This window comes from Gouania willdenowi, chromosome 10 (genome assembly GCF_900634775.1).
Source record: "Gouania willdenowi chromosome 10, fGouWil2.1, whole genome shotgun sequence".
Lineage (NCBI taxonomy): Eukaryota > Metazoa > Chordata > Actinopteri > Blenniiformes > Gobiesocidae > Gouania > Gouania willdenowi.
The window spans coordinates 1,394,440-1,413,158 of NC_041053.1; the positions used below are offsets into that span (position 1 = coordinate 1,394,440).

Genomic DNA, 18,719 nt, shown 5'->3' on the forward strand with positions numbered 1-18,719 from the left:
ACCTGCCAACGTGTCCCGTTTAAAGCTGACTTTTTATAAAATGTGGAATAACAATGGAGGAAACAGAACTTTTTACACTTTGTTCCTCTGAATGATGTTTATCACTGTAGATAAACCATTAGAAAGTGATTTATTTCATCATACCTCCACTTTAATGCACTTTAGTTTTTTTTGAAATGCATGTTTTGTTTTATTTGAAGGGATAATATAAATAAAAAACTTTGTTGTGTTTTTTTGAAAAGCAAAGGCTACTGGAATATTTAAAAAATGTCAGAATATTCAATAAACATTTACTTTGTAAAAAACACATCTAAAAAATTATTCTAGGGTATTCATGCACTATTAAAAAAATAGTGAAAATCTTAACAACCGCATTAAATATTTGGTATTATGCCAAGCGCTTATATTTTATTTGGCTTCGGCCACAAATTTTCATTTTGGTGCATCCCTAGTTTTTATGTTGAAGAAATAAATGTTGTAAAAATACAAACCGTATTAAGTAAATAAATTGGTAAATATTTAGATTTTATTATTTACCATTTATTACCATAAAAACACACATTGTAGAGTCTTAAACATTGTAGGTTAATGATAACTATATCTTCAAATACATTGTAGGTTAATGATAACTATATCTTCAAATACTGTCAATTATTACATACACTAGTGGTGAAATAACTGATGCATCCTTTAGTCCATTTGTTTTTCTTTAATCATTATGGTCTGGAATGATGTCATCATAGGGCTGGGAAAAAAATCATTTTTAATCAAATGTGTAAATAAAAACAATTTTTATTTTGCAAATTTGAGTTAAAAATTATATATATATATATATCATAAATCTACAATGTTTCAGACTCTACACTCCCTGGTATCGATGGTCTAGTCCACAACAACAAACAACTTCATCCACAGATCTTCTGTAGCTCTGATGAGATGTTGACAGGAAGGTGGAGAGCGGTGCACCTAATGAGCGCTCCCCGGAACATTTCCCCATAAAAACTCCTCACGGTGACGGCGTTTCATGTTGATTCTGTATATTTCTGTTTTCATTGGTCGAATCCGTGATTCTGTACGTGATTCTGTTAAAGCTGATTTTGTACACATACCATCACAAATACCACGTGACAACAAAGCCTTGCAACCCCTGCTGCCACCCCAATTTGTACACAGCACTATGTAGCCACTGACCAGTAATGCCCCACTGCCACTTCCTGAATGTGGAGCCAACTATGAAGGTAGATATGTTGTAAAATGTGAGAGCTTGTAGAATGTATAAAATATCTACACACGTGAAAGAAATTTAATGTCACAAATGATGGAAAAAATTTAGAGACTGATATTTACACATAAAGTTACAGCTGCAAACTTGTACTCCAACATTTATTCACATGTTTTTTTAATTACTTGCATAAATGATCATTTACAACCACAACTCTCCAGTTATAACTTTTATAATCTACCGCTACACAAACACAAACTACATTTCTCGTGTGAATCTGAGCTGCTTGAGTTTTGCAACACATTTTGCGAGACGTCTGTAGCAAAACATGCTTGAAGAAATGGCCCCTCCCCTCCCCGCTCCTCCGTGTGTGGGATTGACCAATCAGAAGCGAGGATTTGGAGACAGAGGGCTGTGTCTTTTTAGCACAGCAGCCAGTGATATAACTGAAACAAAGTCATTTTTCTTCACTGTAAAGGAAGGATGCTGAGATTTACCTCCACAGATTGTTTAAAAAAGGTTGTTAAAGTCATTTATAGGGTTGGGCACAGAGAACCTGTTCCAAAAAGAAACCGGTTCTTAATGTCCGGTTCCAGAACCATTACGAAGATGTTTGCATTGCATTTTTTTCGATTCCTAAATGCCCACACTAGTTTGTTTCCACGGCTTGCTCTGTTTGTTTACGTGGGGTTTTTATAAGATGCGTTCAGAACGTGACTGCAGTATGTGTGTGTGTGTGCGTGTGTGGCTACGGTTTCAGTTTGGACCGCGGAGCGGAACGAGATATGAACCAATCACCAGTAAAAAATCCCAGTAAAACTCCAGAAAACAGTCACCAGGAAAAAAATAGTTGCTCCCCTGGTAAAGACAGTAGCTCTAACAACTGGTAAAATGATAAACTGGTGATATTACAGCCTGTGCATGCAGTACGGGGATGCATTTACTCCGCCTCTGGGTCCTAGTGCCTGCCGACCGGTGAAGCCTGATCCGTTTACAGAGGTCCGTGTGTGTTTAATAAGTCCATGTGTGTCCGTGTGAAAGTCTGCATGTTCATGCCTCTGTCCATCCACTCTTTTCATTATATCCATGTCTTTGAAGGCTTTTAATACATAGTGTTGGCTGTAGTCCAGGCCGCCATCTTGGATTATGTCGTCACCAGCGCGTCAACGCCGCAAGACGCACAAGCGCAGAACGACCCAATTAACTGTAAAGAGGTCTTATATTAGTGTTTTTTTTGTGGCTTTAGACTTCAATTACATATTTGTATATAATATCTTCCCTACAATATAAACAGGTTCACAAATAAACTTTTTTATAGTTTCTGTTTCCACTGTATCCAGAATAATAATAATCTTTCTTAACAAGAACTGATTGGACTTCCGGTCACGTGTGGGTGAAGATGGCTGTGTGAGAGCTCGGCTCCAGACTGGACTTCCACTTATCCCCCTTTAAATCAGGAGATTTTGTCTTTAAGTGTCTCTCGGCCCATTCCAATGTCAGGGGAAGAGGAAAAGGGCCACAACATGGCTTTGAGGAGCAAGAGAAGAGACACGGATATCGAGGATACGGCTAGCACTGACAAGGCTATGCTAGCAGAAACAGCCTCGCTAGCTTTTATTCGGGACACCATAAACGAGACCATGACCAAAGCAATGTCAGAACTGGAAAACAAGGTTTCTAAACAGCTATCTGAGTTCCAGTTTAAGTTTCAACAGGATGTTAAAAACCAGCTTGGTGAGATGAGAACAGACATTAACCGGAGGAGGCCGCAGGGAAAACAGAGACGGTGTCACGCCGACTGAACGAAGCCGAAGGACGCATTGAAGAGGTGGAATCACTCGGCACGGAGGTCGATGAAGCTCTAAATGAGCTGCGTCTGACTCAGCTCGAATTGAAATCAAAGATAACAGAGCTCGAAGGACACTCCCGCCGTAACAATAGAGAGCACAGACCAAGCCACTCAGGATTTAAGATCCAAAGGATTCACGATACCGCCGGGACCCGAAGGCAATCCAAGAGGAGCGACGAGGCTGAACCCCCGGTGGGAGAAGGTGAAGGACGGGCGGCGCAGAGACGGAGGAGAAAACCGACCCAGGATTAAGGAGAAACTCCGCGGATTCACCCGCCCCACTGAAACAGACCTCGCTGATGTTTATATAACCTCATCTCATCTCTATTAAGGTGGATATTCCGGGGTGACTATCCCTGAGTGGAGCACTATGTGTGTCGGGACGGCAACGGTAGGCTGAACTTATTGAAGCTGACTTTTATTTTGGGTTATAACTACTGGTTGTTGTTTTTATTTTTCCTCTAACCTCTTCAGTGTCTTGAAAGTAAAGCTGTTCTTAGCCACTCACTGCTGTGGGAAATTGTATAAAGACTAGTTTTATTTTATTTGGCACATTACAATTTAATCTAATAATATGAAGACGTAGAGGTCAGTCCACAGCCTGAATGACAGACACGCAGTCAAGTTACCCAAGGGGGCCCCGCCATCTAGTGGCGGGATTATTCCCCCACACAAGAGGTGCAAGGAGCACCTCAATGTTGGAAGACCAAATAATGTTCTATGATGGTTTACTTTGTTTTTTCTGTTCGTTGCTTGTTGTACATAGTTATTGTCCTTTGTTTTTGGGGATCATGAATGCATACATAAGATAACTTTCATTCATAAATGCATAACCAGTGTTGTGCTAGTTACTGAAAAAAAATCAACTAGTTACCGTTACTAGTTAGTTCATTCACAAAGTAACTCAGTTACTATTTTGATTACTTACACCAAAAAGTAATGAGTTACTGGAAAAAGTAACTTTTGAGTTACTTAGAATTAAAGAATGTACAATTTATTTTGGGTCATTTGTGTCCGTATAGCTTCATATCAGTGCTGTAATAATATAATAATCCACTGTTGATCAACTGCTATAAAACAACCATAAATTATGTGCATATGAAGCACAAAACAGCTGCTCCAAAATTAAAACAGTAATTTTTCAGCCTTAGCACAGTAATGTACAGTAAGCTGTGCATATTCCAGGTACACGTTCTGCTGTTGAAAATGCTTAAAAAAATTAAAATGTGGAAAAACTAATTCACAGCATTTTTCTCAGCTACACAATGCTAAACATATCAGGCTAATGAGCTGCTGTTAGCAGTGACTCAGCAGTAGCGACAGGCTTCTTATTCACAACAACATACCGTGCAATAGTTTGGCTGACCTGTCCCTGGATGACAGTCACGGTCCGTTAAAATCCAGTCGCAGCGTTAGCTTAGCTTCACTGATGCATCTTTTGGAGACAAAAATAAAAAATAATTTCCGCTATGAGAACCTCGTCCTGTTCTCGTATTGACTCCCCATGATTGGCTCAGGTGATGTAAACAGAAACACGCTGACGATGCTTCTTCTTCTACTGTTTTACCATGTTTGGCACGGCATCCCGCAAAAACATGTAGCGTCACTGTAAACAGAAAGTATACTGCAGCTAGCAAAGTAATGGACAAACGCACCATATTGTAACGGTAATGGCGTCTAAAGTTAAAAAAGAAAAGGCACAAATTATATTTTTGCAAGAAACTCATTCAACTCATCAAGAACATGAAAAATTAAAGAAAATGGGTTTTAGACACACCTACTACTCATCACATAAAACTGGAGGAAGAAGGGGTGTGGCTATACTATTGCCCAACTCTGTTCAATTTGAGCTTCTGTCAGAGACTAAAGACAGAGAAGGCAGATTTGTTATAGTGAAAGGAAGATTAGAGGACAAGGAGGTGACCTATAGGTCACCTCCTTGTTTAGGTTCTATAAAAAAAATACTGGATTTTATTGAATTTCAAACTGCAAGAGTCATGATTTGTGCAGGAGACTTTAATGCAATTTTAAATCAAAAACTTGATATGTCTAATAGGAAAAGGAGAATCACCTGCACTGAAAGATGGATTAAAAAAAAGAGTCCATGATATAGGTCTCATGGATGTCTGAAGATATTTCCATAATCAATATGGAGAATACACATACTATTCAAGCAGGCATAATGTCTTTTCAAGGATTGATTATGTATTTATGCATGGCTCTGAAAGACATAGAATAAAATAATGTAAAATAGGTCAAAGAGATTTATCAGACCACTCCTCTGTTTACTTAAAATTACATTTTGACAGCAGGCCTAAAACAACAACTTGGAGACTGAACTTAAGTATGCTAAACAATCCTGGGTTCAAGGAAAAATGAAGAGTGACTTAAAAACATATTTAGCAGAGAATGATAATGGAAATGTGAATCCAGTGATATTGTGGGATGTAGCGAAAGCTGTCGTAAATTGTAAAACTATATCAGAATCCTCTTTTCTTAAAAAAGCAAAAGCCAGAAAACTCTTAGAACTGCAAAAACAAGGATCCACCACTACTATTACAGATGAGACCAATAAAACAAGAAATAGACAAGATGTACTGTGAAGAAAGAGAGAAAAAGCTCAGATTTACAAAACAACGATGCTATGAGGCAGGCTCTAAAGCCACGAGGATACTTGCTTAGAGGTTGCGAAAACAACGCTCAGAAAATACAGTTTTATAAAATTAAGGATCCTATTTCCAAAAATACCACATACTGTATAAACTACAAGGAATTAAAAAGGCATTTGAGAAGTTTTACGAAAATCTTTACACTCAATCAACATCATTTGATGTATACAAAGTTAAAAAGTTTCTGGATCAATTAGACCTGCCATGTCTCAGTAAAATTCATATTGATAAGTTAACCAAAGAAATATCAGTTGTTGAAATTAGCAAAGCTGTTTCTGCCCTTAAACCCTGTAAATTTCCAGGGGAATGGTATAAATCACTAAAAGAGGACCTATTACCAATACTGCATAAAAGCTTCAACCATACTTTAAAGGGGGGAATTCTTCCTCCATCTTGGAGGGAGGCTAATATTTCAATTTTACCAAAAGAAGGAAAAGACCTACAAGAATGTGGGGCATAGAGACGATCAGTGTTCTGAACCAGGATTATAAGTTATATGCTGCTATTTTAACTAAAAGAATTGAGGAAATGATGACCATATTAATAGACTAGGACCAAACAGGATTTATCAAAGGCAGGCAGACCCAGGACAATGTCAGAAGAACCCTCCACATCATTGTGGGATGGGATTTTCTTTATAAAGTTATGGAAAAATTTGGCTTTCATGAGAAATTCATAAATAACATTAAAAGTCTATACACACACCCAATAGCCAGGATAAAAGTTAATGGGGACCTGCAACGAGGTTGCCGCCAGGGTTGTCTGTACTTCCGGCAGCTGAGCTGACAGCAGCTAAAGAGCAGAGCGGAGCTCACAGAGGAATTTATTTACTAAACATTAACTTTTTCTTCTGAGAAATGATACGATACCTCAACATCAAACTCTATCATTTACCATATGACTATGGCTCTGAGGTAATCATCTACTGCTTTTTTATTTGCTGGCTCAACTGGAAAGCTAAGTAGCAAGCTAGCTAGCTACAAGTAGCAAGCTAACTAGCAGAAGAATGGCTCTTTCCACAACAGAATACAGCAGTCTCCTCCAAAAGATTACTGAACTGGAGACTACAGTGTGAGGAATACAAGTAAACATTGAGGTTAATGGACACTGTGGATATGATAATGATACGACTGTGCCGCTGTTTCAAAACAGCGGAGTGGATAAAGCTAACTCGCTACCAGCCCGTGCTAACAAAGCTATCAGGCCTAGGGAGGATCCTGTTCCCGTTGATAAGCCAACAGGTGTGAGTCCTCCCTGGAATACTCTGGGAGCTAAGCCTAAGAAAAAGTCATATCCACTTCAAAGGCTAACGGGCCAAGCAAATCGCCCTGATATCAATAATGAGACGGACTGGCCTGCACTGACTTCGCAGACTGCAGCCTCAACATCAACTCCCTTGTCTGCCCAGGCACAAAAGTGGACATCTGCTAAAGGCAGGAGTATCACCAAGTCACAAACCCAGTTTCATGTAGAACTGAGTAATCGATTCGTCCCACTGCTGAATGACCTTGGATCTGGCTCTAATGAGGTCAACACACAACTTTCTGGAACTGCAAAGACTGAAAGTGCTTCAGGAAAACAAAAGCGACATGGTAGGCCAAAGCAACAACCTCACACACTGATAGTGGGAGACGTTTCTGTTAAAGATGCTCAGAAGATGTTTAGCAGCAACGTGAAAGTGATCTGTTTACCTAATGACACAGTATCAGACCTGGCTGACAAAATCTTGCAAATCATTGCAGATTACCCACATTTGAAAAATGTTGTGATTCATTTTGGGTTAAATGATTTAGCCAAGGAGGAGTCTGAGGTGTTAAAGCAGGATTTCACCCATCTGCTAAAAACTGTGAGCTGTATACAGCCTAAAGTGTTCATCAGTGGCCAGATACCTCCAGTCCGCAAAGGAGATCTGAAATTCTCAAGGATTTACTCTTTGAATAAATTTCTGTCTTCGGCTTGTGCTGCCCTTTCACTAAATTTTATAGAAAACTCTCTTATTTTTTGGGAACGTCGTCATCTTTTTAGAGCAGATGGACTGTGTCTAAACAAGGCTGGAGTAAAACTCTTCACATCCAACTTGTTTTACTTCACCAGTCACACTGCTATCAGTTCTGATAAAGACAGAGGACAACATGTACCATCGGAGAACAAAACAACAAGGAAAGAACATGGAGTCGATGAGCTTCCAGCAAGAAATAAAAATCGACAAAATGAAGAGGTCAACCCAACCCCCACATCTCAGGACCCACCTGCTTCACCCCAAAATTCACCTACTTCCACCTCATCCAGCTTCTCTCCTACCCCTGCCTTCTTGGATTTAACTGCCCAGATGAACGAGCTGGTTCTGGCTGGCACAAGACTGACACCCCACCCTTTACCCCACCATGGTCCCATCTTATCTCCTCTAAAGAACCAATCTGCACCACCCATCCCTCCTCAATGATACCAGGCCCAGGATCACTCTTCTCCTCAGGCCAGCTGTGTTCATCTTAGAGCGACACAGGTCTGATGTGTGCTGGGTCCAGACTGCAATAGCTCTATTTTTAGGAACAACCAGAAAAAGTCAGGGCCTTATGGAGTAATGCAGCTTCTTTAATTCCTGTGGTGACAGGTAACACAGGTAAAATTGTGAAATTAAAGAAAAGCAAAAAGGTTTATAGAGATAAAAATGTGACTCCTATAACATGTCATCCAAAAAGTCCACCAGTGTCTCCAGTAAAGTTTTTAAAATTAGCTCTTCTTAATGTTCGATCTCTTGTTAACAAGTCACTAATAATTAATGATATTATTTTGACACATCACTTGGACTTTTTATTTCTTAATGAAACATGGTTGAATGATGGTATCAGTAATACTATTCTCAATGAAAGTTCACCACAAGACTTTATTTATTTAAATAAGTGTCGTACTTGCAGGAAAGGTGGTGGAGTTGCTGCCATTTTTAAATCAATATTTCAGTGCAAAGAAATAATATTTGGGGATTTTATCTCCTTTGAATATATGTCATTCTTACTGAAGGGTGATTCAAGAGTTCTGTTTTTAGTCGTTTATAGACCCCCAAAATATTCTGGAGAATTCATGGATGAGTTTGCTGAACTGCTGTCAGTTGTATGCACTGAATACAACTTTTTAATAATAACAGGTGACTTTAATATTCATGTAGACAATAACATGGACAATACTGCCAAAGAACTGTATGCTTTAATGGATACTTTTGGTCTTACACAACATGTGACTGGTCTGACACACACTCAAGGTCACACTTTGGATCTGGTTATCTCTAAAGGTGTTGATATCTCTGCAGTTGATGTAAGAGACTTAGCTCTATCTGATCATTTCTGTGTCTTTTTTGACCTAGAGACTGTAACATCTGTTCCCCCTAGTTATGTGTGTTTAAAGAAAAGGTACATAAATGACAACACATGCACAGTTTATGGAAGCCATAGCAATGACACCAACATTGAGTGCTGAGACAGTTGATGATCTTCTGGATGAGTATAATAGAAAAGTCTGTAATGTCATAGATGTGGTGGCTCCAATCAAAACTAAGAGAAAACCAAACACACAGAAAACACCTTGGAGGAGGACTGAGATAATGCAGAATTTGAAATCTGACTGTAGAAGAGCTGAGCGTAAATGGAGATCAACAAAACTCCAAAACTCCAAAGCAAGGCAGCAATACTTTTCTGAAATTATTGCCAAATATGTCAACAACTCTTGCACGTTGTTTTCTGTAATTGAAAAGCTCACAACCCCCCAGATCAGATAGCCCCTGAATTACTGTCAGCTGGAAAATGCAATGAATTTGCTGTATATTTCAATGAAAAAATACAATCAATAAGGTCAAACATCAGAACAAACCAGCAAAATAACAAAAAGCTTGAACAGCTTCAACCACTGATGGATGAGTCAACTACAATGTTAGAGTTTATTACAGTGAACCCAAAAACAATAGAGGAGACTGTTCAGCAGCTGAATCCATCAACGTGTTGCCTTGACACAAAACCCTCAAACTTCTTTAAAACTGTTGTAAAGTCAATTGTCACTGATTTGTGTCAGATAATTAACTGATCATTCCAATCAGGCACCGTACCAAAATCCCTGAAAGTAGCTGCTGTGAAACCTCTGTTAAAAAAGAGAACACTGGATGCCTCTATACTGGCTAACTATAGACCAATCAGAACCTTCCATTCATGGCCAAGATCATTGAGAAAGTGGTCTTCAACCAACTGAGTCAATTCTTAACATTCAACAAAATATTTGATAAATTTCAGTCAGGTTTTCGTTCTCATCACAGCACAGAAACTGATCTGATCAAAGTGATCAATGACATAAGGTTGAACACTGATTCAGGAAAAGTATCTGTTCTCATTCTGTTGGATCTAAGTGCTGCATTTGACACTGTAGATCATACAATTTTGTTGCACAGATTGCAAACATGGGTTGGACTAAATGGAAAAGTAATGCAATGGTTTAAGTTCTACTTGGAGGAGCGAAGCTATTTTGTAAGCATTGGAAACTTTGAATCTGACAGATTACCAATGTCCTGTGGGGTTCCTCAGGGATCTGTTCTTGGACCTCTTCTGTTTAGCCTTTATATGCTTCCTTTAGGACAAATTTTACAGAACTGTAAGGTTGATTATCAGGGCTACGCAGATGACACACAACTATATCTATCACTGAACCCAGATGACTATGGTCCCATTGAGGTGTCGTGTGACTGCTTAGAAAAAGTAAACTGCTGGATGAGTGAAAACTTCCTTGACAAGATGGAGGTGAACGTCTTTGGTAACAAGGAAAAAAGGACTGCTGTCAGCAATTATCTTGAGTCTCGATCTTTAAAAGCTAAAGACCAAGTCAAAAACCTTGGTGTTTTGATTGACTCAGATCTTACATTCAGCAGTCAGATCAAATCTATCACAAAAACATCTTCTACCACCTAAAGAACATCTCCAGAGTGAAGGGATTAATGGCTCAGAAAGATCAGGAGAAACTGGTCCATGCTTTTATCTCCAGCAGACTGGACTATTGTAATGGTCTTCTGACAGGAATCCCCCAAAAGAGCATCAAACATCTACAGCTGGTTCAGAACGCTGCAGCTCAGGTCTGAACCAGAACAAAGAGGTCAGAACACATTACTCCAGTTTTAAAGTCTTTACACTGGCTCCCAGTCAGCCTCAGAGGAGACTGTAAAGTTCTGCTGCTGGTGTATAAATGTGTGAATGGGTTTGGTCCAGAATACATCAGTGAGATGTTAGTCAGGTATGAACCCAGCAGGTCTCTCAGATCTATGGACACAGGTCAGATAGTGGAGCCCAGAGTTCACAGTAACCATGGTGATGCTGCTTTTAGTTGTTATGCTGCAAAGAAGTGGAACAAACTGCAGCAGAGCTGAAATCAGCATCACATGTGAACATTTTTAAATCAAAGTTAAAGGCACTTTTTTTCTCTACTGCATATGTTGTCATGTTGTTGATGTCATGATGATTTTACTGATGGTTTTAATTGATTTTACTGATGATTTTAAATGTTCTTATTGATTTTAAACAATTGAATGTTTTATCATGTAAAGCACATTGAGTTGCCTTGAGTATGAAATGCGCTATACAAATAAATTTGCCTTGCCTTGCCTTGCCCAGTTAGCCCTGGACTCTTTAACTTGTTTATTGAACCACTTGCACAAGCTATAAGACAGGATCCAATATTAGAAGGAATTGTGATAAAAGACACAGAAAATAGGATATGTTTGTACGTGGATGATGTTCTTATTAGTCTAAAGAATTCTGCCTCCGGAATCCCTAAATTAATGGATTTGTTGCAGATGTATGGGGCAATGTCTGGCTACACTCTAAATATTAACAAAACACAGGCTTTAGTGTTTAAGTTCACGAGATCAATGGAACTTAAAAATAAATACAAATTTAACTGGGAATCAACAACTATCAATTATTTTAGAATTAAATTAACAAAGGACATATCTCAATTGTATGATAGAAATTATACCCCGATCAAAGTTGATTTTGACAGGTGGGCCCCTCTACTCCTTGATATTGGTAGCAGAATAATGACAGTAAAAATGAACATTTTGCCGAGACTGCTCTATTTGTTTCAGTTTCTGCCCGTGCACATTCCTGATTGACAATTTAGAGAATGGGATGAGGTGATATCTGTTTCATCTGGAATGGAAAACCACCTCGGGTGAGATATAAAACTTTGCAGCTGGTAAAAATCAAAGGAGGGATGGCCTTACCAACCCTTAAAGATTACTATCTAGCAGCACAGATAAGGCCACTGTACGGATATATAAATAAATTAAGAGGCCATTCAACGAATTATGTGAAGAAAAAAATGGGAAAAGCAATTGGGAATTTCCATCAGTCAGGAGGATTGGATGAATATGATCAAGACTCAAATCTCAACTTCAGCTTCACAATGGTGGAGAGATTTCCTGTGGAAAAACCTGATCAGATTCTTTATACTGTAACTCCAAAACAAAAATCTAGACAGCCCAATGCACAATGAAATCAAAATACTTTGTTCTCTGTGCGAATGATGTAAACGATACTGAGGTTGCTTGCGGTGCACAATGTTACTGTTGTTACCGTTCGGGTTGTTGTGTAGTTTTCATCAGTGATATATAACTGCATAATTGTGCGACACTATAATAACAATAAGTTCCCATGTCAGAAAAAAGCGAGGGGCCACGGGCCATTTGTCCCTCAATTTAGGAAAGAATGACCATAAACTCTTGTTCCACAGAACAAAACTGCTCCTGTTTGTTGTCAACTTATTATTCTCTGGAGCAGAACTCTGTTTACAGGAGCTACGCAGCAAAGCCTCCACGGCCGCGGTGTGCACCACTCCTCCCACCCCCAGCTCTCACACACACAGACGCGTGATCGTCACGGCTACCTGAAACTGCCGTGCTGTGATACATCATGAACCACTACTTGGTTAAAACCAGATAAACATCAACAAAGTGAACTAATCCTAGTTCCTCCATCAGATCCACCCTAAGTTCTACAAACACAGGGACAGAGATGAACCTGTAGCAACGATTATGAACTGGAAACTCAACTAAAGATAACTATGCTAAGCTAACCCACCGACACAACAGACTGGGCTAAGAGCTAATGCTAACCACTCCGTATACTGTAAGTAAGGCCTTATAAAATCTGTTTAATTTTTTTCAAAATTCCGTTTTATTTTTTTCCAAATCCGTTTTTTCCACTTTATTTTTTAAATTCCATTTTTTTTTAGAAATATTTTTTCATTTTTTAAAGAATTATTAGTTTTTAACTCCTGTGAGGAGACAAAATAAATATTAATAAATAAAAAATCTTAATTAATTAAACAAAAACGTATGTCAAAAATAAAGTACACACAATTAAAAGGTAGATATAAATTGTAGTGTCATGGATTATTCTGACTTCTCCTTTTTAATTATTTATATGTCATATAAAGATGTATGAGAACAGCATTAATGTCACCTGATTTCCTCTCAGGGATCAATGATTTACTGAATCTGATCAGGTTTATTGATTAAGTTCTGATCAGCTTAGTTTAAATAAACCTAATTTAAATTATCTTCTGTGTAATCTGGAATTTGACGTTGACTAGATGTTGCACTTTGTTACTTTTGTCCCCCATAGTCAGGAATAAAGTAACACCATACAATACACTGAGGATAAAAAACAAAAGAAAACAAAACATCTTTTTTAGGAAAACAACAAAACAAAACAATGTTCTGGCTAATACGCCGTGCACTCTTTAAATAGAAAAAATATTACATTTTTCATTGCTTAATTAAAAAATACAAAAACAATTAAGTATAAACTTTGATTGTTTTCATTATTGTTTCATTAGTTAATTTTGTATTAATTCATTATTTCAACATGTATTTTACTGTAGCTATGATGAGATGTTAGAATGTAACATTCTAACCCTAACCCTGCCTTTCTCTCTCTCATAAAGTCACCATTTATAAATACATAACAATAAAACTGGTGTTTTATTTGATATTTAAAAAATAACATTGTACAAATAACACTGCAAACTTTAACTGGTATTTTATGTGATTTCTCAACAAATCACATAACAATGGTGGAAACATCTTGGTCTCGATGTGTATGATTATACAGTCCATAATTGTCCATGTGGGATTACTGTCCATCAGGAACATCTAGAAGATGATCTACGTGTTCTGGACTGAGATTGATTCACTTTGCTGTCACAATATCTCCAATGGTGGAGAAAACTCTTTCTGCTGCATCACGAGTGCCAGGTAGTGTTTAGCTAATTATGCTAGAAGAGAGAAAGCTGAGTCATGGTTCCTCCACCAATGAAGGGGGTCTTCTAGGAGAGAGAGTGAGTGGATCAGCCTCCAGGAACTTATAACTGCTTTCATCCTGTACTTTGTCTGTTTTTGTTGTTTCTACTTGTATTGTATTACAATAAATAAAAAAAAGAAAAGTGCACTCTGTGGGACGTGACGAGGCGCTCAGCTGCTCCGTCACAAAATAAGGTCATCCTACGCACTCTCACAGATGCGACCAGATGAAATTTTCACACGCACAAACTGAAAAAATACCTGCATATGTAACCAATTTGGTCGCAGTCTCAAGCCCTGAAAATATTTAGTAGAGTTAAACCATTTTTCCAAATAATGACTAAATGTTAGTCATTTTTAGGTCAATGTAAATTAAGTTTACATATAAATCTATTTGTATTTACTAAATATTAATAGGGTCAGTTTATCTATAGATCTATAAACATTGTGTAGTTGTTGTCACAGGTTTTTACGTTGATGAAATAAATGTTGGTAAAATACAAACTGTATTAAGTAAATAAATTGGTAAATATTGAGATGTTATTTACCATTTAATACCATAGAAACACACATTGTAGAGTCTTAAACATCGTAGGTTAATAACTATAACGTCAAATACTGTCAAATATGACATACACTAGTGGTGAAATAACTGATACAACTTTGAGTCCATTTGTTTTTGTTTAATCATTATGGTCTGGAATGATGTCATCAGGATCATTTATATTAAGTTGATCAAAACTTAATCAATAAACCTGATCAGATTCAGTAAACCATTGATCCCAAAGGGACATTAATGCTGCTCTCATCCATCTTTCTATAATATGAGTAATTAAAAAGGATCAGTCACAATAATCCATGTCACTACAACTTAAATATATCTTTTAATTGTAGCTAACTCATTTTAAAATACATTTTTATGTTTAACATTTGTTTAATTATGGTTTTCTTTAGTATTTATTGTGTTTACTCACAGTAGTTAATTAAGACTTTCTGAAGAAAATTGAATAATATTTCTAAAAGAAACAGAATTTAAAAAAATTATGTGAAAAACACAAAATTTGGAAAAAAATAAAATAGATTTTAAAGGCCCTACCTACTTGGAACTCCTTTGCTAAATTGTTCAATAAATTAAAAAAAATTAAAAAAGTCACTTTATCTATAACACCAGCTAGCTAGTAGTGGTGTAACAATACATCAATCCATAATTAATTCATTAACGATCCAATTACATCGATGCACAACAAAAACATTGATAAACATAGTCATCTTTAAGATACGCCTTTATTTTGAAATTCATATAGCTTGTCTGTGCCACCATTTCCTGCGTGGGATGGTGGCATAACTAGGGCCCTATAAAATCTGTTTTATTTTTTTATAAATTCTGTGTTTTCCACTTTTATTTTTTTTATTACATTTTTTTATAGAAATATTAATCATTTTTTTCAGAAAATATTAGTTTTGAACTTCTGTGAGGAAACCAAATAAATACTAATAAATAAATAAACATAATTAAACATAAATACACTTATACAATACAATTAAAAGGTAGATTTAAGTTGTAGTGACATGGATTATTCTGACTGCTAATTTATAAATATTTATGTCATATAAAATGTATGAGAACAGTATTAATGTCACAGTCACCCAATGTCCCCTCAGGGATCAATGATTTACTGAATCTGATCAGGTTTATTGTTTTAATTACAGACATGCAAACACTAACGACATGAAAACCCATTGTAGGGGGGGTCTTTTTATTTTACCACAAATTAAGCAATCTGCAACACTCTAAATAGTATAATAAGGTAAAATACACTAAAAATATTTATTTACACCACTTAAGTTGTGGTTTGTAAAAAATTACTATATATACATATATATATGATATAAAAGTACATAAAATTTGCTAAATCTTAAGTACAATATAAAAAAAAAATATATATTTTTATTGCCATTTCTGAATTTAAAGTAAATTGATTCTGTTGTGACATATTCTCCATATGCACTCAATCACTTAATACATTTGACATAATTGTAGGTGTTTCCTAATTAATACAACATGTACCAAATATTTGGTGCATCTATACAACAGTTTTCATTGACCCTTAAAATATGTTTTTATAAATAGTTATATAACAGTGTGGCATCATTAACATGTCAATGTTAAAATAATAATATTAATAATAACATGACAGTGACACTTCTTCCCATCTGGTTACAGTTTGTTACAGTGAAATCAACTGTTTTTAAATCCATATTTTTGTATTATTAATAACATATTACACCGTAGTAATTTGAATAAAACTACTAGATACTAGATCACTCACAATTCAAAGTCTATTATTTGTTAAATGTTACAGAATGGTGTTTATACTGTTTATTTAATGCCTTAGAAATAAAATGGTCAAATCATATTTCAGTAGTTTTTATGGAGTTAATAAACATGTAATGATTGTGTGAGATATGAATATAATATCACATCATATCAATCACAGGCTTGTGAATCCAATAAAAATCGTATCGTGACAGACTTTGTGATATCAGCAAACATCGTATCGTCATCCAAACATATCGACATCCTATCGTGATGTAGCTGGTGATGTACAGCCCTACTAGCTAGCGGGCTAAAGGCTAACCACGTGGCGGTAGTTTCTAGCTCATATTTAATAGTGAATAATGTGATGATCTGCTCCAGCTGCGTATGATAAACTACAGGAACTTTAGCAATGACTGTATCTTCATCATCACAGAGTCTAAACAATAACAGGATGAACACAGACAGGACGCTAACGTTAGCATGAGAGAAAAGTGCTCTGAAAGCTCCACATCAGCCTCAATGCGCTCTAAAACCGGTGTGAAACCATCAGAGGCTTTCAGTAAAACAATGAAAGGAGTGTTTTTACCTTCAGTCCTGACGGAAGGTGAACTTTGACCGTTAAACGAAAAATCAGGCATTAATAATTAAAATCTAATTTACATATCTAAGCAGCTATAATAATAATAATAATAATAATAATAATAATAATAATAATAAACTGGTCTTATAGCGCTTCTGTTTTGTAATGTTTTCATTTACTTCAAAAAAATTTTAAGATAATTTTAAAAGCTTTAAAATTAGAAGATTATTTTAAAAATCTACGTTCATGTATAAAATGTATCTTCTTCAAAATAAAATAAAAAATTAACAAAATTAAAATCAAACCCAGGTTTCACATTTTCTTTCCCAAAACCACATCACACAGTACAATAAAAATAAACATGTTCCTTGACTTTGAATACAATTATTTACTTGATATACGTAATTCATTGGTTTAAAGTAAATCTCTTTCATTTTTGGTAATAAATAAAATGATAAATATTTTTGTCCTCATTTTGAAAAAATCCTTTTTGAAAAGTTTTAAGAAAATATTTGTATCTTTACTTGAAGTGGAAAACATTCTTTTGAAAATAAAGTCTAAAAAAACATAATAAAACACGTTAAGATGTGTTTTATTATTCCATATGAAATGATAAATATCAATCAATCAATCAATCAATCAATCAATCAATCAATCAATCTTTTATTTGTATAGCGCCAAATCATAACCAATGGTATCTCAAGACACTTTACAGTAGAGCAGTCTTAAGGACGGACTCTTCATTTTATGGATACACACATATGCATATATACGTATATACACATACATATGTATCCCACACCCAACATGAATTCATCATGGCGGCAAGGAAAACCTTCTGTTAAGCAGCAGGAACCTTGTGTGGATCCCATTCCTATGATGAACAGCCATCTGTTACGGCCCTCGCCGTTACTTAGTGTTTAGTTTGTGTTCTTGTTGTTTGTTTGCTGCCTGGGGTGTGTTTCTGTAACAGAGTGGGATGTCCTTTTCAATGGAACAGCTTTGATGATGCTCTCCAGGATTGGCTGCCAGCAGGAGGAGTGGTGGGCAACCCTGATTGGCTGAGGAGGACTCAACTGACAACTGTCAGTCGACGTTCACCAACCTTGGCAGCAGCAGCATCTTTGTTCGTCCAGAAACTCTGTCTCCGAATTCGTTTGTTAAGCTAAGCTTGTTATCTTTATTATATAGTGCACTTTACTTTCCCTTCTTTGATATTCTGAGTTCCTGCTTTTTGTGCAGTTTTTCGTTGTTTGCCATATTCTTGTTTATTGTATGTTTTACCTGCTGGGCAGGACTCTTTTTGTTAAAGAATAAATTTGTGTTAATTGTGGAACCCGTTGTCGGTGGTTTTTGGAGACCGAGTTTTATTTTTCGATTACGTTTTTATGTTGCGTCCTGGAGCTCCTAGACTGGGGCGTAACACCATCCACGTTATGCTGTGTTGGATGTGTGCAGAGGAAAGGGTGGAGACAGAGTTGTTGAGACTCTGTAACTCCACACTGAGGATCCCACGGACCTGCAAGACAAAAGCCAGAAGGAGAACAGGAGCAAACACACAAGGGAAGAAGCAGACATAGAGGGAGTGTTTGAGAGAGGAATGGGACCCTCTCCGGTCCCTCTCTAGCCTAAATGACCTCTCTCTTAACGCCCTCTCCAACCTCTCTCCAACCGAGCATGCCAGACCCCCCCACCAGCAGTCTATGCCTATTGCATCTTAATTATGAGCTATGAGCTGGTTCCTAACTAA

At 36.8% G+C, this 18,719-nt stretch overlaps 1 long non-coding RNA gene across 1 annotated transcript in view; it reads right to left on the bottom strand.

The window, feature by feature from the left end:
- Positions 1–17,015, bottom strand: part of LOC114470856 (uncharacterized) — a 33,126-nt gene extending 16,111 nt beyond the window's left edge. Inside the window, exon 1 of the long non-coding RNA XR_003674917.1 lies at positions 16,976–17,015. This is a non-coding gene — a long non-coding RNA (uncharacterized LOC114470856). The remainder of the gene's footprint in view (positions 1–16,975) is intronic.
- Positions 17,016–18,719: the final 1,704 nt, after the last annotated feature.